The 23,176-nt window shown below is 46.4% G+C and overlaps 1 protein-coding gene across 1 annotated transcript in view; it reads left to right on the top strand.

Annotated features, from left to right (window-relative positions):
* The first annotated feature begins 4,158 nt into the window (after positions 1-4,158).
* LOC140419733 (uncharacterized) overlaps positions 4,159-23,176 on the top strand; it is a 60,329-nt gene continuing 41,311 nt past the window's right edge. Inside the window, exon 1 of the mRNA XM_072503668.1 lies at positions 4,159-4,263. The gene's annotated coding sequence lies outside the window, so the exon portion shown is untranslated. The remainder of the gene's footprint in view (positions 4,264-23,176) is intronic.

Below are 23,176 nucleotides of genomic sequence, written 5' to 3'. Positions count from 1 at the left end.
GTTTGCACATTCTCCCCGTGTTTGCGTGTGTTTCACCCTCACAACCCAAAGATGTGCAGGGTAGGTGGATTGGCCACGCTAAACTGCCTTTAATTGGAAAAAATTAATTGGGTACTCTAAATTAAAAGAAATGTGTCCCAGCTTCTCTCTCTTCCGTGGCTCAGAGTTCCTCGACATGGAACTGAAGACTCCTTTACCGCTGTGCTCAGAGCCAGGAAGAGGAAATGCAGGAAGGTGCCAGAAACATGCTGTCAAATTGGAGATTGGTGGAAACCGATTTGTTCCAGACTTAAAATAAACAGCAGGTTTAAGTTTGAAAGATAAATTGATAAGCAGGATTTCACAATGCTTCAACTTTGAAGAAGCAGTAGGGACTCCAAACTTTAGTTCAGTTTCTCTTCTAGACCTGATGTGTTTTTCCAGCATTTCTTGTTTTGAATTCACAATTACTCATTTGACGTGTGAACACAGCTTCCAGCATCCAACCCCACAATACAGAACTCGCTGCTCCCTTAATCCTTTGACCTCGGAGTTCTCTTCCTGTTAGCTTCCAGGACAGTCGATCACCACTCGCCAACATTACACTGACAGATAAAGTTCAGGGGTTTCATAGAATCGTAGAATTTACAGTGCAGAAGGAGACCATTCGGCCCATTGGGTCTGCGCCAGCCCTTGGAAAGAGCGCCCTACTTTAGCCCGCAAACACCTCCACCCTATCCAATCTAACCTTTTGGACAGTGAGGGGCAATTTAGCATGGCCAATCACCTAACCTTCACATCTTTGGACTGTGGCAGGAAAGCGGAGCATCCAAGGAAGCCCATGTAAACACAGGGAGAAAGTGCAAACTCCACACAGTCACCCGAGGCCGGAATTGAACCCGGGACTCTGGAGTTGTGAAGCAATAGTGCTAACCACTCTGCGAGACAAAATGAGGCCATGAATCAGATTAACGTGATTACATTTTGAAAGAATATCATTTAAAATGATAACATTTAATACATTAATTTTGCACTTGATGGGTTAAGGAGTGGAACTAGATAATGTTCACTACTTTATAACATTTTGTTCTTCAATGACACATGGGTGGGATGAATGGTGAATCCAGCTCATCATCATCAACGTACATGCGCAGGAAAGCTCCGCCCCCATAGCCCATTTCTCAGAGCATGCACGGTGCGGCTTCAGGAAGCTGAGATGGGGATTACACAGCCTCAGCAACAGCGAATGTAAACAAACGGTGGACATTTTACCAAGCCTTCCCCGCGATGGGGAATGTCCCCTATCAGAGTTGGAAATTGGACACGGTGATGAAGGCATTTGGCATGCTTTGTTTCATTGGTCAGAACATTGAACACAGGTGTCAGGACAACTTGCTGAAGTTGGACAAGACATTAATAATACGCTTGGAACACTGTGCACAGTTCTGGCCACCCTATTCTGGAAAGGATATTATTAAACCAGAAACAGTGCTGAAACGATTTACTAGGATGCTACTGGGACCTGATGGTTTGAGTTAGAAGGAGAGGCTGGATAGACTGGGACTCTTTTCCCTGGAGCGTAGGAGACTTTGGAGTGATCTTATACAGGTCTATAAAATAATGAGGAGCATGGATAAGGTAGATAATCAACATCTTTTCCCAAAGGTAGAGGAGTTTAAAACTAGAGAGCATAGGTTTAAGGTGAGAGGGGGGGAAATACAAAAGGGTCCAGAGGGACAATTGTTTCACACACAGGGTGGCGAGTGTCTGGAATGAACTGCCAGATGCAGGAGTAGAGGCGGGTACAATTTTGTCTTTTAAAAAGTATTTAGACGGGGGGGGGTGGGGGGGAGCACTTTTTTGTTACTTTGCTAGTTCACTATTTTATTTAAATAATGTTACTTATTAGTTATTGTGTTATCTTTTATGTTGATTTGTAAAGTGGAAAAATTGTGCTTGAAAACTTTAATAAAATATATATATTGTTTTATAAAAGTATTTAGACAGTTATAATGGGTATAGAGGGATATGAGCCAAATGCTGGCAATTGGGACTCACTTAATGGTGGAAATTGGACGGCATGGACAAGTTGGGCTGAAGGGTCTGTTTCCATGCTGTAAACTTCTATGACTATCAAAGGGAGTGGGTGAAGTGAATAGTATCCACGTATTTATAGGGAGGCTGGACAAACGTGTGTGTGTGTGTATATATATATATATATATATCTGGGAGAAGCAAAGATGGGAGGAGGCTCAAATAGTACAAACTGGGTGGGTCGAATGGCCTGTCTGTGCTGTATATCCTGTGTATCCCATTCAAGATTGCAACTGATCATCCATCCTGGAAAGACACAAAGAGCCACAACAGGGAGGACCATGGAAATTTTGGGACTGTGGGAAGGAATTCAGTTCTCCATCACAACTGGGAGCTTATTGACACACCAGGGAGAGACCGTTCACCTGTCCTGTGTGTGTGGGAAGGGATTCACCAAATCGTCCAGCTTCCAGAAACACCAGCACATTCACAGTGAGGAGAAACCGTAAAACTGACTCCGTGTCTGAAAAGATTCAATCAGTTATCCAGTCTCTGGATACACCCACGGGTTCACACCAGGGAGATGCTGTTCATCTGCTCCATATGTGGGAAAGGATTCACTTGTGTTTCCAGCCTCACTGCCCATCAGGTTATTCACTGAAAAGTGACATTTTAAGTGTACACACTCTGAAAAGTTTTAAAAGTTATAAATATCTGATGAAATACCAACTCTCACAGGAAAGAAACCATTGATTGCACTGAATGTGGGAAGAGATTCATTCAGTCACTTAACCTGCTGACACACCAGCGAGTTCCAATCTGACTGTATTGGGTGGCCACCAGCATCGCTGGTCATCGGCACATTGCTGTTTGTGGGAGCACCCAGGCCTTCTGCATTGCAACAGTGACTCACCTTCAACAGCATTTCATTTTCTAAAGGTTTTGGGACATCCTGGGGTTCGATTTATATAGATTTTTCGATATCCCCTGACTTACTTCACAAAAATCACACTGTTTCAGATCTAGAATGTTCAGAGACAGGGAAAGGAGTGTGAGTAGACACCACTTCCTCCAATATCAGAGGTTAGGCTTTGGCCTCTGTACTGACACTGAACACTGAAACATTTGTTTTGTGTGGATTTCCTTTTCTTTAGTCTGGGGGGAGGGGGCTGATTGGAGTTTACAGCCATTTCAGGGCAGTTAATAGTCGACCATATCGGTCTGAAGTCGCATGTAGGCCAGACCAAGGTTTTTAGGACAATTCATGTTAATTTTATGGTCACCATTATTGAGGTTAGATTTTGTTAACGGAATATAAATTCCACCAATCCATATTTGGATTTAAACATATGTCCCAGAATATTTACCTGGGCCTCTGGATTACTAATCCAGTGACATTATCGCTACCCCTCCATCTCTCTGTATCCTAACTCACTGTTAGTCCCATTCACTGATTTCCTCTGTACTCACTGATCTACATTGGTACCCGGTCTAACAATGCATCGATTTTTTACAATTCTCAGATTTTATTTCAAATCCCTGCTTGATCTCGCCCCTCCCTCTCTGTAACCACCTCCAGCCCGACATCCCACCCAGATCTTTCTGCTCCTCCAACTCTGGACCTCGCACATCCCCAATGTTCATCGCTCTCAAGGTTGAGAAGGTGGGCCTTCATGAATAACCTCAGCAGGCACAGAAATTGAACCCACACTGTTGGCGACGCTCCACAGCATTAACCAGCCAACTGAGCTGACTGACCCCCAACCCTCAAGTAGTCAAGTAGTTCTGAATGAATCTATCTCAGTAACAACTGTTGAAATGTTTGCTCCATACCCACAGGGTTTCATCTGTTTAAAGCCAGATTATTTCTAGTTTGCTCCATACCCACAGGGTTTCATCTGTTTAAAGAACAGAAAGGTCCAGCTTTCTCCTGGAGTTTGAGACAAATCAGCTTCCAAAATGATGCAGAGTGTCAGCCAATGAGGGAGATCTGGGCTCAGCCCCGCCCCTTATTCACTCCGATTGGTTGGAGGACCAGTCGCCACACTTGATCCTCCAACTCCCCTATTGGTCCGGAGTTGCCGTCAATCATTCCCCGGGCATTGTGAGCTGTCAGTGGATGGGGGTGGGTTCAGTGGATCAGAGTCCCAGGATCGCACCGGCCGCCTTTGGAACCCAACTCGGAAATAGTTCAACAATCTATTGTTTCAAGAAACCAACTTGCTGGAGTGGAGACATAGGTTAACATTGGTAAGTAAATGTTGCATTTCAAACATTGAAGGAAACGTGGGAGTGAGAGCAGTTCTTAAGAGGACATATTTCATACATTGATGGTAATGTGGGAGTGAGGGCAGTTCTTAAAGGGACATGTTTCACACATTGGTGGTAACTTGGGAGTGAGAGCAGTTTTTAAAGGCACAGACACAATTTTCAATCGTCATGGTTAAAAGCACCTCGTTTTCTTTACATGATGTGTCGTATCAGGTCAGGTCAATTCCAGGTGCTGATATCAGACCCCCAGGGTCAAATGGCTGGAGAATTGAGCTTTCATTTCGTTTAATTTCTGTAATATTGAGCACTTGGGCCAGAGGCTGGAGTAGAACCAGTGACCAGTGAATGTAGAACTGAACCCAGCCAGAGTCAGCATTTGATTTTTCTGGAAAGAGTTCAGAGGAAGTTCTCCAGGATGTTGCTTGGGCTGGAGCGGTTCAGCTATGAAGAGTGGCTGGATAGGCCGGGGATTGGTTTCCTTGGAGCAGAGAAAGCTGAAGGGGAACAGTTTGGAGGTGCACAAATTTATGAGACATAGACGGGGTAGATAGGAAGAAATATTCCCCCTTCGTAGAGGGATCAAATTGGAACTCATTGCCTGGAAGTTTGTTAAAGGTAGGAGCCCTCACAAGTTAAGAAGCATTTAGACAATCACTAGAAATGCTACAGCCTACAAGGCAAGTGCTGGAAAATGGGGTGAGAATAAATCGGTGCTTGATGGCTGGCACAGACAAGATGGGGCAAAGGCCTCTCTTTTTTGCTGTAAAACTAACTATGATACCGTGAAGAAGAGAAAGGATCCAGGAAGCCCTGGTGAAACAGTTTGTGCAGTTTGATTCAGGATAAAAAGTGTTTAAAAACAACTGATAAGCAGGAAATAAGTCAGATCCCACAGGACGGATAAATATAGAGTAATGTGTTGTTCAAAAACAAAACTGCATTGACTGAAGCCATTGGAAAAAGAAACAGGACATGTGTGAACAGACAGGAAATTGGTTGAGGGGCTGCAGCTAGTTGAACAATCTCAGGAAGTGGATTGATACACAGAGCAGCCTCTCTGATTGGAAAGAAACTCAGCCCCCGAGTTTGCTCTATTCAGCATGACCCAAATAAAAAGACAATATTGCGGAATTGTAAGAATCATAATACAGTAAAAAAGTGGTCATTCAGCCCATCGATTCTGTACTATCTCTTTATAAAACCAATCCAGTTTGTCCAATTTTCCCATTTCCCTACAGTTTGTTGCTGCTTTGAATTTTTAATCTAATTCCATTTTGCGGGTTATTATTCAATCTGCATCCACCACCCGATCAGGCTGTGCATTCGAAATTCTAACAAAATTCTGCCCTTCTTTGGATTATTTCTCTTCATTCTTCCAACCAGAGTAGATCACCTCCCAATTTGCTGTGTTGAATTTCATCTGCCGTGAGCTCACCCATTCCACCATTCTGCTTCTGTCCTACTCAAACCTCTCACTCTCTTCCTCACTGTTTCCGATACTTTCAACTTTTGTGTCATCTGAAAATGTTGATATTGTTCCTGTGACCTCTAATCCATGTCGGAAAGGCGGCACGGTGGTTAGCATGCTGCCTACGGCGCTGAGGACCCAGGTTCGAATCCCGGCCCTAGGTCACTGTCCATGTGGAGTTTGCACATTCTCCCTGTGTCTGCGTGGGTTTCACCCCCACAACCCAACGATGTGCAGGGTAGGTGGATTGGCCACGCTAAATTGCCCCTTAATTGGAAAAAAAATAATTTGGTGCACTCAATTTTTTAAAAGAGCATTGCTGCCTCATAGTGCCTGGGACCCGGCTTCAATTTAGGCCGTGGGTCACTGCCTGTGCGGAGTCTGCACTTTCTCCCCGTGTCTGTGTGGGTTTCCTCCGGGTGCTCCGGTTTCCTCACACAGTCCAAAAATGTGCAGATTAGGTGGATTGACCATGTTAAATTGCTCCTTCGTGTCCAAAGATATGCAAGTTAAGTGGAGTTACAGGGATAGGGTGGGGAAGAGGATTGGTGCAGACTCAATGGACTGAATGGACTCCTTCTGCATTGTAATGTTTCTATGGATATTGATTTTATGGAAGTCAGTGATAGAGAATCAAAAAGAGCAGTGATCCTGATACTTAACCATAGCGAGGTGCACTGTTTCCCTCACTCCTTTCCGAAAAACAGCCATTCACTACAGCTCTGATTTCATCCCATTGCTCATTTTGTCTCCATGCTTCTGCTGATAGTGAAGGAGCGGCAATATATTTCCAAGCCAGGGTCGTGAGTGACTTGGAGGAGAACCTCCAGGTGGTGGGGTTCCCATATATCTGTTTGTCCTTCTAGATGGTAGCGGTCGTGGGTTTGGAAGGTGCTGCCTAAGGAATCTTAGTGAGCTCCTGCAGTGCATCTTGTAGATGGTTACACATGGTGGCTACTATGCATCAGTGGAGGAGAGGGCGAATGTTTGTGGAAGGGGTGCCAATAAAGCTGGCTTCTTTGTCCTGGATTGTGTCGAGCTTCTTTATTGGTGTTGGAGCTCCACTCATCCAGGCAAGTAGGGAGTATTTTGTCAAGGCGGATACAGAACTGGCTAGGTCGAGGGGCTGCTTAGCACAGGGCTAAATTGCTGGCTTTGAAAGCAGACCAAGGCAGGCCAGCAGCACGGTTCAATTCCCGTAACAGCCTCCCCGAACAGGCGCCGGAATGTGGCGTCTAGGGGCTTTTCACAGTAACTTCATTTGAAGCCTACTTGTGACAATAAGCGATTTTCATTCATTTCATTTTTCATTCACACTGCTGACTTGTGCCTTGTAGATGGTGGACAGGCTTTGGGAAGTCATGAGGTGAGTTGCACACCGCAGGATTCCTCGCCCTTACCTGTTCTTGTAGCCACAGTATATATATGGCAACAAGAACAAAGAAAAGTACAACACAGGAACAAGCCCTTTGGCCCTCCAAGCCTGTGCCGACCATGCTGCCCTTCTAAACTAAAATCTTCTACACTTCCTGGGTCTGTATCCCTTTATTCCCATCCTATCCATGTATTTGTCAAGATGCTCCTTAAACATCACTACCGTCCCTGCTTCCACCACCTCCTCCGGCAGCGAGTTCCAGGCACCCACTACCCTCTGTAAAAAAACTTGCCTCGTACATCTCCTCTAAACCTTGCCCCTCGCACCTTAAACCTATGCCCCCTAGTAATTGACCCCTCTACCCTGGGAATCCAATTTAGTTTCTGGTCCATGGTCCCTTGAGGAGAGGTCCACCACCACTCTCCTCTGCCAGGTTGAACTTATTCGGTCGCTCAATAAGTTTTGCTTTAACTCTCTTGCAAATAAAAGGTGAGGCCATGGGCCACATGGGCTCCAGGTATGCTTGTCTTTTTGTTGATTATGTGGAACACTCTTATTCCAGTCTACTCAGGCTTGCTCCCGCTACTCTTTTTCCATTTTATCAATGACTATATTGGGAGAGCTTCATGATTCATCCGGAGGTGGATAAATGTTTCCATTTTGCTCCCAATTTCCACCTTCACACCAGAACTAAGAGCAGGAGTAGGAATGTCAGCCCCTCGATCCTGCTGTGCTATTCAATACGATCAGGACTGATCTAATCTCGACCTCAACTCCACTTTCCAGCCCGATCTCCATAACCTATTAACCCATTACTAATTAAAAATCAGTCTATCTCTTCCTTAAATTTACTCACTGTTCCGGCATCCACTGAACTCTGGGGCAGTGAATTCCGCAGATTCACCACCCTTTGAGAAAAGTAATTTCTCCTACTCTCTGTTAAATCAGCTACCCTTTATACAATAACTTTGACCTTTTATTGTAGATTGTCCCACAAGAGGAAGCATTTGCTCTATGTCTACTTTGTCAATGCCTTTTATCATCTTATATACCCCAATTAGATCTCTCATTCTTTTGAACCGGAGACAGTAGCGGCCTAACTGTTCAATCTCTCTTCATCAGACAAATCCCTCGGTCCGGATTCTCCATTCTGGAGACTAAGTATTGATGCCGTTGTGAAAACTGTGGAGTTTCACAACGTCAAAAAACGGGCCACAGGTGAAGATATTTAGCCACTCCAAAGGGGCTAGCACGGGCATCACGGGAAATGGCACACTTTGGATACGCCAGTTCCGTGATTGGGATGGAAACTGTACACCATACTCCAGGTGCAGTCTCACCAATGCCTTGTACAGTTGCTACAACACTTGCCTACTTTTATACGCTATTCCTTTTGCAATAAATGCCAAAATTCCATTTTCCTTCGTTATTTCCACCTGTACCTGCATACTAGTTTTCTGAGATTCATGCACAAGGACACCCAGATCCCTCTGGACTGAAACACTCTGAAGTTTCTCTCCATTTAGATAATAAGTTGCCTTTCTATTTTTCACACAAAATGGATAACCTCACACTTATCCATGTTAAACTGCACCTGTGATAGGTCTGCACTTTGGTTAATATATCTTGTGTGTCACCGCACTTTATACATTACTCGACAGACTTTGAAACTGAGCTTCTTACGTGAAGTAAATTGTCTTTTATTCAGTTAGTTTTGCAGATGTCTCTTATCAAGTCAGTTTTCTTGCAGATACAGAGTTTTGTTAAAGTTCGTTTTGTCCAAGCAAATACAGAGTCCTGAGTCAAATTCAATACAAGTTGCAGCTCTTGATATTTCTTCTAATTGAATACACGATACAGAAAAGTTGAAAATAAACAAAATGGCTGCTCAAAGCGATAGTGCAGAAAATAGCTTCAAAAATTAAGTCAGATGATTCCGGAATGAATTGTTCAAACCGGCATGTACATTTTAAGATTATTGCTATCACCAATGCCTTCCCCTTTCTGGCTGTGATTGGGTTAAAGTAATTACACAGTTAATTCAATTCGATTAAGATGTCTGTCCATCAAATTTTAATGTGAGGTAATTGAAATACATCTTTCTTATGAGCCTTATCTGTTGTCATGAAAACAGTTTCTGGGAATATAGCCCCAAAACTTTAAATTAACAAAATGTGTCCTTGGCCTATTTGGCTTCATTATCTTGATATTTCTCATGGGATTCAGCATTTTTACTGTCCTGTTTGAAATGTGTTTTTTTTAACAAACCGTTTCAAGAAGCCATTTTAAATCTTGGGCCATTTGTCCCTTTACACTTGTTATATACTAAAAAGGTAGATTTATACTAAAAAGGTAGATTCTATCAGTCTACCCTTTTTGATTATTCGAAAGGTGAATAAGATGAATCAAAAATGAAATAGAAAATCAAAGAAGGAAAGGAATAAATGCAATAGGACAGTGAGACAGTAGAGAGAGACTCATTCACATTGCCTTTAATGGTTCACTTGTTTGAGAACAGCCTTCAACATTAGAGTGGGAAAAGTCTTGCAAGCGTTACAAACATCTTAATTCAATAAAACAAATCAAATGATAATATCGTAAAATATTAATACATTAATAATTGAACTTGATAATACATTGATTAAAGGACTTAGTAAAAATTGAAAAATTGCTTCAAACATTGATATACTGATCAAAAATTGATATACTAGGGCAGCATGGTGGCGCAGTGGGTTAGCCCTGCAGCCTCACAGCGCCGAGGTCCCAGGTTCGATCCCGGCTCTGGGTCACTGTCCGTGTGGAGTTTGCACATTCTCCCCATGTTTTCGTGGGTTTCGCCCCCACAATCCGAAGATGTGCAGGCTAGGTGGATTGGACACACTAAATTGCCCCTTAATTGGAAAAAATGAATTGGGTACACTAAATTTTAAAAAGAAATTGATATACTGATTAAAAATTGATATCTGATGACATAATTCAATATTTATAATCATTATTTCATGTACACAAATAAAATGATTATACAGTAAAATAACTGAAGGTGAGTATATGATTTAGTAATAATTGGTAAAATGATTATCAAAATTGATTATGTAACTCAGTAATAAAATTATTAATAATAATTCACTAATAAATGATTAATAATGCAGTAAATAACAAATCAACAGAAACGTTCCATTTCAAAGTTATTGGCTGGTGATGCACAGGGTGTGGACTGAACCACTTGAATCCTTTGGGCGGTACGGGCTGCCATGCATTGGCATGCGCATCTGATGAGCATGATGGTTATGTAAAGGATAAATCCAATAATGCAAAAGGAGAAAATTCCCTGGATAACGGACCTTCCAGTGCCACCTGACCATCCAAAGAGCCAACCCCAAGGAGTGGAATCAGAGGAGTGTTCAAGTTTCTTAACTTCGTTTTGGATGTGTATTGCCAAGTCTTTGACTTGGTCTGAATTATTTGAGATGTAGGTGCAACATTCTGCACCAATCAGGGAACAGGTGCCACCTTTGTCGGCTACCAAATAGTCAAGTGCCATTCGATTCTGTAAGGTAACAGTTTTGATGGCAACCATTTCGTCAGAAATTCCAATTAGGGCGTAGGAGGTATCATTAGCTACTTGTTCTATTATGTCAGTTAGTTTGTTCAATTCACTGGCCACTCGTCTGTGCCAATAAAAAGGAATAAGGTAAACAAGAAATCTATCTTTTATGGTGAGCGCATGTTTCTCTCTTTGAACTGGTGGTCCTGGAAGGGTAGACAGATGATGGATGGGAGGTATGACGTATGCTAAATAACAGCCTCCTGACCAAAGTCTTGGAAGCCAGGGGTAGGCCTTGTTATCACAGACAAAATAATTTCCATTTTCAGGAGTATAACGGGTAATTTCGTCTAAGAGATCTAGAAATGTGGAATTACTCGTGAGATTCAGTAAGCCTGTTAATAAGGAAGCGCGAGCAATTCTTTCAGCTCGGAATCGAGTACAAGATGTACTCACATGAAAGTAATGGGAGCCATTGCTATATCCCATCCTCATTCCGACAGGATCATCACTAACTAAGCATATGGTCCCTTTCTGGTCAGTAGACAGGAGGTGAATTTGGGGAGGGTTGTTTGTGTCATAGTTATGTTGATACCATCCTTCAAAAGAATTCAATGAAAAACCGGCAGATTCCCAAAGTTGGACATAATAATTAATATTAACCGCCATTCTGGAGTCCGAACATTTTTCTGCTTCTGTATGGACATGGGAAGAGCGATGAGAGCTCTGAAAAAATATACCATTCAGTGGTTTCTGAAATATTAAAAGGAACGGGTATAAAAGGGATACCTCCCTCTGAGTGGGCAGGAAATGCAGTACACACCCAGCACCCGGAGATATTAAATTTTTGAGCATAACTGTGAGACATTTGAAGAAAGGTATTGTCATGTAACTGTTTAGTAAAGCCTGCTAAGCAGACCAGGCAACTTAAAATTAATAATGTTGCAAACATTATAACGGATTATTATTATTCTGATGCGCGCGCGCTTCACATGTGACGCGTTAATCCAGTGTTTCTTTCCTTGGAGTTTCACGGCCGATTGTGTAGTCAGCAACACCTGAAAAGGGCCCTCCCACTTGGCCCCGAGAGGGTCCTTTTGCATCTTCTTTAGGTACACAGCTTCGCCAGGGATTATGGTATGTCCTCCTTCAGGGGGATCACCCCCAGGCTGCGGAAACCTGTTGAGAAGCAGAACTAACAGCATTTGTTAGATTTTGACAATAACCAAGTTAAGCATCACTCATTGAATGACAGTCTGCCTTTCGTAAGTCAATAGTTCCCGGCAGGGACATGGGTCTGCCAGTGATGAGCTCAAATGGGCTTAGGCCTGTTGTTATATTTGGGGTTGCTCTGATACTGCACAGTACTAGGAGCAAAGCTTGAATCCAGTTCATGGCTTCTTGGTTGTATTTGGACAGTCATTCTTTTAAGGTCCGATTCATGCGTTCCACTAGTCCTGATGATTCTGGATAATAAGGACAATGCAAATTCCAATCGATGTTCAGTAACCTGCACACCTCCTGGCATATAGCACCCGTAAAGTGGGTTCCATTATCTGAATCAATGCTAGCTGGTACTCCCCATCTGGGAATATAGTCTTTGCATAGCATTTTGGCTGTATGGGTGGCTGTAGCCTTTCTGACTGGAGTAGCTTCTATCCATCTAGAAAATTTATCTACTATGTGTCTTTGGCACGGAGGAAGGGGATGTAATCGACCTGTATGTTCTGAAATGGGTCCTGCAGGGGCAGGATCTCTTAACTGGGACATTTTCGTGATAGGTCCAAAGTTGTTCTTTTGACATGTGACACAGCGGTCCGATACCAATTGTGCATGTTTTTTGAATCCTTTGCCACACCAACTTCTGTGGAATCGATCCATCATCTGTTGAGGGGCTAAATGTCCCCATGAATGGATCAGTTGTGCCAGAAATGGCATCAGTGCCTGTGGTGCCACTGGTTTATCAGTCTGAACTTGTCTCCAGATATCATCATCAAACTCCTCAATCCCTGAATCTAGCCATGACCATTTTTCTTGTGTAGAGTTTGGTTGCATTTCACATAGATCTTGTAATGACTTGGTCACTCCTAATTTGTAGATGTGTCTTGGTGGTGCTGAAGGATGCCACTTAGAGGCAGCTTTCTTTGCTGCTTGGTCTGCAAAGGCATTTCCTTTAGCTTCCATAGTATCTTCTTGAGTACGAGCCTTACATTTGAGAATAGATACTTCTTTTGGTAAAGCCATTGCTTCTAGAAGGTCTTGTACTTCTTTTCCATTTCGTATAGGTGTCCCTGCTGTGGTAAGGTATCCTCTTTTCTTCCATAAGTGACCAAAATCATGGGCTACTCCAAAACCGTATCTGGAGTCCGCATTGATCTTTTGCCACATGACATGCTTCTGTTAGAGCCCTTAATTCAGCCGGTTGAGCTATGTTCCTTGGGGCAAACTTCCTGCCGCCATTACTTCATAGGAGCTGGTGACTGCCCATCGAGCCTTTCTGACACCTTTATCACGAAAGGAGGAACCGTCTGTAAATAGAATCAAATCTGGGTTCTGTAGTGGTTCTTCTTCTACTAGGCATGCCTCTTCCATTTCTTTTGTTACTCCCACACAGTCATGTTCTATTTCTCCCCCCTGTTGCTCCTCGGGAAGCGAGAGCAAAGTTGAAGGATTTACTGGACTGGCTCGGTGGAAGTAAAGATTAACATAGAATTTACAGTGCCGAAGGAGGCCATTCGGCCCATCAAGACTGCACCGGCTCATGGAAAGAGCATCCTACCCAAGATCAACACCTCCACCCGACCCCCATAACCCAGTAACCCCACCCAACACTAAGGGCAATTTTGGGCACTAAGGGCAATTTATCATGGCCAATCCACCTAACCTGCACATCTTTGGACTGTGGGAGGAAACCGGAGCACCCGGAGGAAACCCACACACACACGGGGAGGATGTGCAGACTCCGCACAGACAGTGACCCAAGCCGGAATCGAACCTGGGACCCTGGAGCTGTGAAGCAATTGTGCTATCCATAATGCTACCGTGCTGCCCATTAGGTGCTTCCAACACTGCTGTCCACCTGGTCCACCTGGCTGATGTGACTTGTGATACTCTGTTCATGGAAAGTAGAGAATGGACTGCACGGGGGCATTTAATAGTCAACTGCTGATCCAAGACAAGGCCTGTTGTATGCATCACAGCTTGACATGTGGCTTCCGTGGCTCTGAGGCAGCTGCCACGTGCCAGTGCAACATTGTTGAGTTTGGCAGAGTAATATCCTACAGGTCTTAACCGGTCACCATGTTCTTGGGCTAGTACTGCTGTCATGTAGCCGTCTTTCTCATGAACAAACACGGTGAAAGGCCTTCCATTGTGTGGAATGCCAAGGACAGGTGCTGTGCACAAAGCCCGTTTCAGGTTCAAGAATGACTCTGTCTGTTCCAATTGTGAGGTTAACTGAGTCTTTTGATTTCCGGTTGCCTTTTAGGAGATCATTTAATGGTTGAGCTATTGGAGTAAAGGAATCAATTCAATTTCTGTTAAAATTGCAAAGTCCCAAAAATTATCTCACCTCCTGGACAGTTGTAGGCTGTCTGGCATGCACCTCTTATTGCTGCTGTCCTGTCCTGGGTAAGTTTTCTTTTACCGTTGGAGATTATTTGACCTCAGTAAATAACCTCATCTTGGGAAATTTGTGCTTTGGCGAGGCTTGCTTTGTGTCCATTGTAGTAAAGATGATTTAAAAGGGAGGACAAATCTTTCTCATGGCCATCTTCATTAATGGAGGCTATCAGAACATCATCCACGTGTTGGATAATGGTGGAGGGCATATCGGGTAGTTTTCTCAGGTGGTCCTGTGGAGCCATGTGAAAAACAGTAGGGCTGTTGTGGAATCCTTGTGGTAGTCTGGTCCATGTGTATTGTTGTTGTTTAACGGTGAAAACAAACCATGGTTGACCTTCCTCAGCTAGTGGTCCTGGCCAAAAGCCATTGGCCATGTCTGTAACTGAAAACCATTCAAGGTTCGGTGTCAAGGCATTAAAGATTGTAGATGGATCGGCTACCAAAGGAGCTTTTCTGTCAATGCATTCATTGGCTTTTCTATAATCAATAGTCAGGCGCCATGTGCCATTAGCCTTTTTGACAGGCCACACTGGACTGTTTAAGACCAGAAGACATAGGAGCGGAAGTAAGGCCATTCGGCCCATCGAGTCCACTCCACCATTGAATCATGGCTGATTTCAACTCCATTTACCCGCTCTCTCTCCATAGCCCTTAATTCCTCGAGAAATCAAGAATTTATCAACTTCTGTCTTAAAGACACTCAATGTCCCGGCCTCCACCGCCCTCTGTAGCAATGAATTCCACAGACCCACCACTCTCTGGCTGAAGAAATTTCTCCCCATCTCTGTTCTAAAGTGACTCCCTTTTATTCTAAGGCTGTGCCCCCGGGTCCTAGTCTCCCCTGCTAATGGAAACAACTTCCCTACATCCACCCTATCTAAGCCATTCATCATCTTGTAAGTTTCATTTAGATCTCCCCTCAACCTCCTAAACTCCAATGAATATAATCCCAGGATCCTCAGACGTTCATCGTATGTTAGGCCTACCATTCCTGGGATCATCCGTGTGAATCTCCGCTGGACCTGCTCCAGTGCCAGTATGTCCTTCCTGAGGTGTGGGGCCCAAAATTGCTCACAGTATTCTAAATGGGGCCTAACTAAGGAACTATGGGATTTGATTGAAACTCCTCTTTCTTCCAATTGCTGTACTACAGGTAGTATTCCCTCAATTGAGGAGGGGTTAATGGGATATTGTTTTGTACACGGTGGCGCCATTCCAGTAAAGGATGCTGGTTCCATTTTTAAAAGACCACAGTCATTTTTGTCCTTTGCCCAAATTGAGTGTTGCTCAAGTTCATTCTTTTTGAGGTTTCTGAGGGACCATGTAACTTTGCCATTATCAAAATGAAGGGATGAATTCAATTGTGAGATGATATCCATACCCAGAAGGGCTTGAGTAACTGGTCCAATCCAAATTGAGGCTGTCATTTGATATTTGCCAATTCAAGCAGTAAAGGTTCTGTTCGTCGAAAGGTTAATGGATCCCCTCCTACTGCGTAGGCTTCAATGTGTTTTCTGTTTGAGGGGAAGAATTTAGCATATTCGTTTGGAACACAGGTTAACTCTGCTCCAGTATCAAAACGAAAATCAAGTATTTGTCCTCCCACTCTCAATGATATATACAGTCCATCCGAATCGGTTTTAAGTTAAGCGTGTAACGCTGTTTGAATGGGCTCACTGAGAGTGGGGTCCACTAGTTTTTTGTCCTCTTCAAGTTGTGGTTTCCATTGTTGTCGGTTAAACCTGTCGTTGTCGTCATCATAATCGTGTCTAGGTGGTGCCCATGGGCGGGGTCTAGGTTGTTCCCTGTACGTATAATATCGTCGTAATATGTGTTCATGGGCGGATCCCTATAGTAGTCATGGAGTGGGTCCCGATAGTATGAGTCATGGGGCGGTTCCCTGTAGTTGTCACGGGGTGTATCTTGATAGTTGTCACGGGGCATATCCTGATAGTTGTCACGGGGCATATACCTGTGATGTCAGTCATGGGATGTATCTTTGTAGTCTTTTCCCTGTAACCCCTCTATTCTGAAACAACATGTTTTTGCCCAATGCCCGGTTTTACCACAAAAATGGCATTGATCCAGTTTTCTGGAATCCTTTAATGGAGCAGGAAGAGGGGTCGTGGTAGATGCTGCAGTGCCGGCAGCGGCTGCAGCTTCAGACTGGCCCTGTGGGACGTCACGGTCTCTAACTTTCAGTCCTCGTTCAATTTGAATACAGCGTTCTACCAGTCCCCTGTATGTAGTGCCAACTAGTCCCCAGTCAGGAAGCACCAGATTTAAAGCTTTAGACAATTCTGGTTTTAAACCATTGACGAAAGCATTTTTAAATGGTCCCAATGTACTCAGATCCCAAGTCTGTTCTCCTGCTTGAAGTGCCATTCCTGAATGTTCCACCCAAATTGCTCTCAACCTATCCTCATAATCCTGCACATCGTCTAAATTTTTCTGAAGGCAGGAAGTGATTTTTGTCCAATCAGTTTTAGGTGGGTTAAATGCTGTTACCCATTCTTTAATTGACTGCCAGGCTGCGTCCAGATTTTGCAAATCATCTCCCAGGACTCTGAGAACATTTGTTGAGAGTCTTTTACTATCTCTGGCACAAACCATTATTGGAAAAACCTGAACACCATCCATTGGATGTAAATTGTAAATATTCTTTAAACGCTGTAATTCATCCCAAGTAGCTAACCCTCCCTTCATAGGATGGGGAAGGTCTTTAGACCATCTGTCCACTGTCGTGTTAAGCACACTGAGATAACACGGGCTGCAACTGGATGCAGCTATAACTGAAATATACTTCAGACCTTGAAGTTAGTTCAATTTGATTTATTGAACCTGTCACACAGTTAGCTCAGTTCTCTGTGAGTTCGACTCTCTGCTAACCTAAGTGTGATTACTCTGTCTGACTGAACCAGACTAGCTCTTAGCCATGTGCTGTAGGTGTTATGTGATATATACACCTGACTCACTCTGTAGATGTCCCCAGTGGAAAGAGGCGGAGTGTGAGTGCCTCGTGCCTTTTATAGTGGGAAACCACCCCCAAGTGTTCTGCCTGCTGATTGGTTATGTCCTGTCCTCTGTGTTGATTAGCTGCCTGTCTGTATCTCATTATGTGGATGTCTGCATATCATGACATCCACCTTATCAGGGTCAGCAGGATCAAGTATCCAATGTTGTGTGTCATAATATACGTCTATGTATACAATGGAGTGCAGACAGGCAGTGATTGACACACAGGATGACCAGTGAGCACACAGAACAGAGCAGCCAATCACCAGACAGGACACGACCACTATAAAGCTAGAGGGCACCAGTTTTCCCGCTCTCTCGGGACCCAGCCTCTGAGACAGTCAGAGCTCGTGAGCTAGCCAGTGCCTACACCATGTGGTAGCTAGGTTAGTCTGGTCAGGCTAGTGCCAGGTCTCCAGTCAAGTCAGCATAGTGTCAGCCCACAGTTGAACAGGTATAATAGTTTGGATGTTGAATAAAGTCGTGTTGCATTTTATCAAGTGTTGGAGGTCTGTCTCTCGCTGCACTGCATCAAGTGCAGTTCACCTCGACCCAACCTACCCAACACATCAGTGTGTATCGAGATCTATAGGTAGAAACATTATCTGCATCTTTTGTTTCTAGCGTTTCAACTTTGATCCTCTTAGTAAGTAAAAGGGCCAGTTTAGGGGCTGGCAGTGTCACAGCAGGGCTGACACAAGGAACATCATTTCCTTTGTAACTAGAAGCGTCACTCCATCACTATCTTCATCAGAGCTGAAAAGATCCCTTAGTTCTTCCCATCCTGGCATGGTAGCAATCTTGGGGGTTGGTGATGCCACGAGAAAAGGATTTTTGTGTGAATTTTGTGGGGTAGATTGGTCGAATTCATTTGGATTGTAGCTGCTTGTCGTTTTTAAAGCTTTTAAATCATTTTTCAATGATTTGGAACGAATCCCCGGGGGGGGGGGGCTCCAATGGGGTCTGGCCCGCGTTCGGGGCCCACCGATTGGCGGGCCGGCCTCTCTCCCCCTCGGGCCTACTTTGTTGCACGTCCGGCCCCAGAACCCCCATACAATGTTGCGTCGGGGCTGGTGGGTCCCCTAAAGCCACCGCGCATGTGCGGGTTGGCGCTGCCCCCAGTGAACCGCTCCAGCGCCAGGGGGCCAGAATCGCTAGTGCCCGCACCCGTTTCGCACCGTTGTGAAACGCGACGGCGTTCACGACGGCGCGGACACTCTGACCCGCGATCGGAGAATTGCGCCCAGTATTTGCAATAACCAATAACTTGAACTCTGTAACAATGTGAAGTGAAGTAAATTACAATCCACGTCAATGAAAAGAAAGTGATAGCATTTATACATTTTCCAGCTCCCCAATCACAGTCCGCAGTCTCTCTTCCAGCTCCGCTCCTCACGTCTGTCCCAAGCCTTCTGCCCTCACAAACTCCTCAGCCGCCTCCGCTGTCTCGAAATAAAAGTCTTTGGCGTTATACGTCACCCTCAGCTTCGCCGGGTACACCACACCAAATCGCACCCCCTTGTACAGTGCCGCCTTCACTCGCCGAACACCGCTCGTCTTTTTGCCAACTCCACCGTCAAGTCCTGGTAGATCCGAACTCCAGCACCATCCCACTGCACCTCGTGCTTCTGCTTTGCCCAGCTTAACACCTTCTCCTTCATGCAGTACTTATGGAAGCAGATAATTACTGCTCTTGGCGGCTCGTTCACTTTGGGCTTCGGCCTTAATGACCATTGAGCTCGGTCCAGCTCGTACCGGGAGGGGTTCTCACCCTCCCCCATCAACTCCGCCAACCTCTTAGTCAAGTACTCTGTTGGCCTTGGGTCGTCTCCCCCCCGCCCCCCCCGGGTTGCTGCTGCTGCTGTCCGACCATCATCTAACACTCCGCGAGATAGTCTAGGAACGGTTGCCACCGCCTGTAGAACACCTGCGCAGACCCTCTCAAGGCAAACTTTATCCTCTCCAGCTTTATGAACCCAGCCATATCATTTATCGAGGCCTCCACGCTGGGGGGCTTCGCCTCCTTCCACATTAACAAGATCCTTCGCCGGGCTACGAGGTACGCAAAGGCCAGAATGCCGGCCTCTTTCGCCTCCTGCACTCCCGGCTCGTCCACTACTCCAAATATTGCTAGCCCCCAGCTTGGCTTGACCCGGACTTTCACCACCTTAGATACTGTTCCCGCAACTCCCCTCCAGTGCCGGGCATGACCAAAACATATGGACATGGTTCGCTGGACTTCCTGAGCACCTCCCACATCTGTCCTCCACCCCAAAGAACCTACTCAGCCTCGCCCCCATCATATTAGGGGCATCACGGTAGCATTGTGGATAGCACAATTGCTTCACAGCTCCAGGGTCCCAGGTTCGATTCCGGCTTGGGTCACTGTCTGTGCGGAGTCTGCACATCCTCCCCGTGTGTGCGTGGGTTTCCTCCGGGTGCTCCGGTTTCCTCCCACAGTCCAAAGATGTGCCGGTTAGGTGGATTGGCCATGATAAATTGCCCATAGTATCCAAAATTGCCCTGAGTGTTGGGTGGGGTTACTGGGTTATGGGGATAGGGTGGAGGTGTTGACCTTGGGAAGGGTGCTCTTCCAAGAGCCGGTGCAGACTCGATGGGCTGAATGGCCTCCTTCTGCACTGTAAATTCTATGATGCGCTCTATGAACCACCTTAAATTGTATCAGGCTAAGCCTGGCACACGAGGAAGAGGAATTAACCCTACTTAGGGCATCAGCCCATAGCCCCTCCTCAATCTCCTCCCCCAACACCTCTTCCCATTTACCCTTCAGCTCCTCTACCAAAGCCTCCCCCTCTTTCATCTCCTGGTATATCGCCGACACCTTGCCCTCTCCGACCCATACGCCCCAAATCACCCTATCTTGAATCCCCTGTGCCGGGAGTAGTGGAAATTCCCTCACCTGCCGCCTCACTAACGCCCTCACTTGCATGTACCTGAAAGCGTTTCCCGGGGTAGCCCAAACTTCTCCTCCAGCGCCCCTAAGCTCGCAAACGTCCCGTCAATGAACAGGTCCCCCATTCTTCTAATCCCTGCCCGATGCCAGCTCTGACACCCCCCGTCCATCCTTCCTGGGACAAACCGATGGTTGTCTCTGGTCGGGGACCACACCGAGGCTCCCGTCGCACCCCTGTGCCGCCTCCACTGCCCCCAGATCTTTAACGTTGCCGCCACCACCGGGCTCGTGGTGTACCTTGTCGGCGAGAGCGGCAGCGGTGCCGTCACCAGCGCCCCCAGGCTCGTTCCTTTGCAGGACGCAAACCTCTTCCACGCCGCCCCCTCTCCCTCCATCACCCACTTACGGATCATTGCCACGTTGGCTGCCCAATAGTACCCACCCAAATTCGGCAACGCCAACCCTCCTCTATCTCTGCTACACTCCAGGAACCCCCTCCTTACCCTCGGGGTCTTGCTCGCCCACACAAATCCCATAATACTCTTGCTTACCCTCTTAAAGAAGGCCTTGGGAATCACAATTGAGAGGCATTGGAATACAAAAAAAAACCTCGGGAGGACCACCATTTTAACCGACTGTACCTTACCCGCCAGCGAGAGTGGCAACATGTCCCATCTTTTAAAATCCTCCTCCATCTGTTTCACCAGCCTCGTCAAATTGAGTTTGTGCAGTGCCCCCCCAGCTCCTAGCTACCTGAATCCCCAAGTATCGAAAGCTCCTTTCCACCCTCCTCAACGGTAGGTCGTCTATCCCTCTTCCCTGGTCCCCCGGATGGATCACAAAGAGCTCACTCTTTCCCACATTGAGCTTATAGCCCGAAAAGTCTCCAAACTCCTGTAGGATCTGCATTACCTCAACCATCCCCTCCACTGGATCCGCCACATACAGCAACAGGTCGTCTGCGTACAGCGACACTCGATGTTCCTCTCCCCCCCCGAACCACCCCCCTTCCATTTCCCCGACTCCCTTAACGCCATGGCCAAAGGTTCAATTGCTAATGCGAACAGCAGAGGGGACGGGGGCACCCCTGCCTCGTCCCTCGATACAGCCGGAAATACTCCGACCTCCACCGGTTCGTGACCACACTCGCCATCGGGACTTTATACAGGAGCTTAACCCAACTAATAAACCCTCCCCCGAACCCAAACCTCCTCAACACTTCCCAGAAATACTCCCACTCTACCCGATGAAAGGCCTTCCCCGCGTCCATGGCTGTCACTATCTCCGCTTCACCCTGCACCGATGGCATCATTATCACATTTAGGAGCCTTCGCACATTAGTATTTAACTGCCTACCCGTTACGAATCCCGTCTGGTCCTCGTGAATCACCCCCGGGACACAGTCCTCAATCCTCGTGGCCAACATTTTTGCCAGCAACTTAGCATCTACGTTAAGGAGCGAGATCGTTCTATACGACCCACATTGCAGTGGGTCCGTATCCCGCTTCAAGATCAAAGAGATCGTTGCCTCCGACATTGTCAGGGGTAGGGTCCCACCCTCCCTTGCTTCATTGAAGGTCCTTACCAGCAACCGGGCTAACAGGTCTACATACTTCCTACAAAACTCCACCGGGAACCCATCCGGCCCCGGGGCATCCCTGCTTGCATGCTCCCCAGTCCTTTAACCAGCTCCTCCACCCCAATTGGTGCCCCCAAACCAGCCACCTCCTGCTCCTCCACCCTTGGGAACCTCAATTGGTCCAAGAATCGCTGCATCCCCTCTTTTCCCCCTGGGGGCTGGGACCTATACAGCTCCTCGTAAAAGGCCTTAAAAGCCTCATTCACTTTCCCCGCACTCCGCACCGTAGTTCCCCTGCCATCTTTGACTCCGTCTATTTCCCTCGCTGCCATCCTCTTACGGAGCTGATGTGTCAGCATCCGACTCGCCTTCCCCCCCCATATTCATATATCGCCCCCTGTGCCTTCCTCCACTGTGCCTCTGCCTTCCCTGTGGTCAACAGGTCGAACTTCGTCTCTCCCTGAGTAGTCCCTCATCAGGAGCCTCTGCATAGCTCCTGTCCACCCTTAAAATCTCCCCCACTAACCTCTCCCTTTCCCTGCCCTCTCTCTTCACCCTATGAGCCCTGATGGAGATTAACTCTCCCCAGACCACCGCCTTCAGCGCCTCCTATACTACTCCCACCTGCACCTCCCCATTGTCGTTGGCCTCCAGATACCTTTCGATACACCCCCGCACCCTCCCACATACTTCCTCGTCTGCCAGCAGTCCCACATCCAACCTCCACAATGGGCGTTGGTCCCTCTCCTCCCCCAGCTCCACCCAATGCGGGGCATGGTCTGAAATGGCTATGGCCGAATACTCCGTTCCCTCCACTTTCGGGATCAGTGCCCTGCCCAGAACAAAAAAATCTATCCGGGAGTAAGCCTTATGTACATGGGAGAAAAAAGAAAATTCTCTGGCCAAAGGCCTGGCAAATCTCCACGAATCTACGCCGCCCATCTGGTCCACAAACCCCCTAAGCACCTTGGCCGCAGCCGACCTCTTCCCCGTCCTAGATCTGGAGCGATCTAATGCTGGGTCCAACACCGTGTTAAAATCCCCCCCCCCCATTATCAAGCTCCCTACCTCCACGTCTGGAATATGCCCCAACATCCGTTTCATGAATCCAGCATCGTCCCAGTTCGGGGCGTATACGTTTACCAATACCACCCACGCCACCTGCAACCTACCGCTCACCATCACGTATCGGCCTCCCTTGTCCGCTACTATGTTCTTGGCCTCAAATGACACCCGCTTTCCCACCAGTATTGCCACCCCTCTATTCTTCGCATCCAGCCCCGAATGGAACACCTGTCCTACCCATCCCTTCCTTAACCTGACCTGATCGGCCACCTTCAGATGTGTCTCCTGAGGCATGGCCACGTCTGCCT

The sequence above is a fragment of the Scyliorhinus torazame genome, chromosome 5 (assembly GCF_047496885.1).
Source record: "Scyliorhinus torazame isolate Kashiwa2021f chromosome 5, sScyTor2.1, whole genome shotgun sequence".
NCBI lineage: Eukaryota > Metazoa > Chordata > Chondrichthyes > Carcharhiniformes > Scyliorhinidae > Scyliorhinus > Scyliorhinus torazame.
Note: the sequence above shows the minus strand (reverse complement) of the source record. Positions and strands in the feature narration are given on the sequence as shown.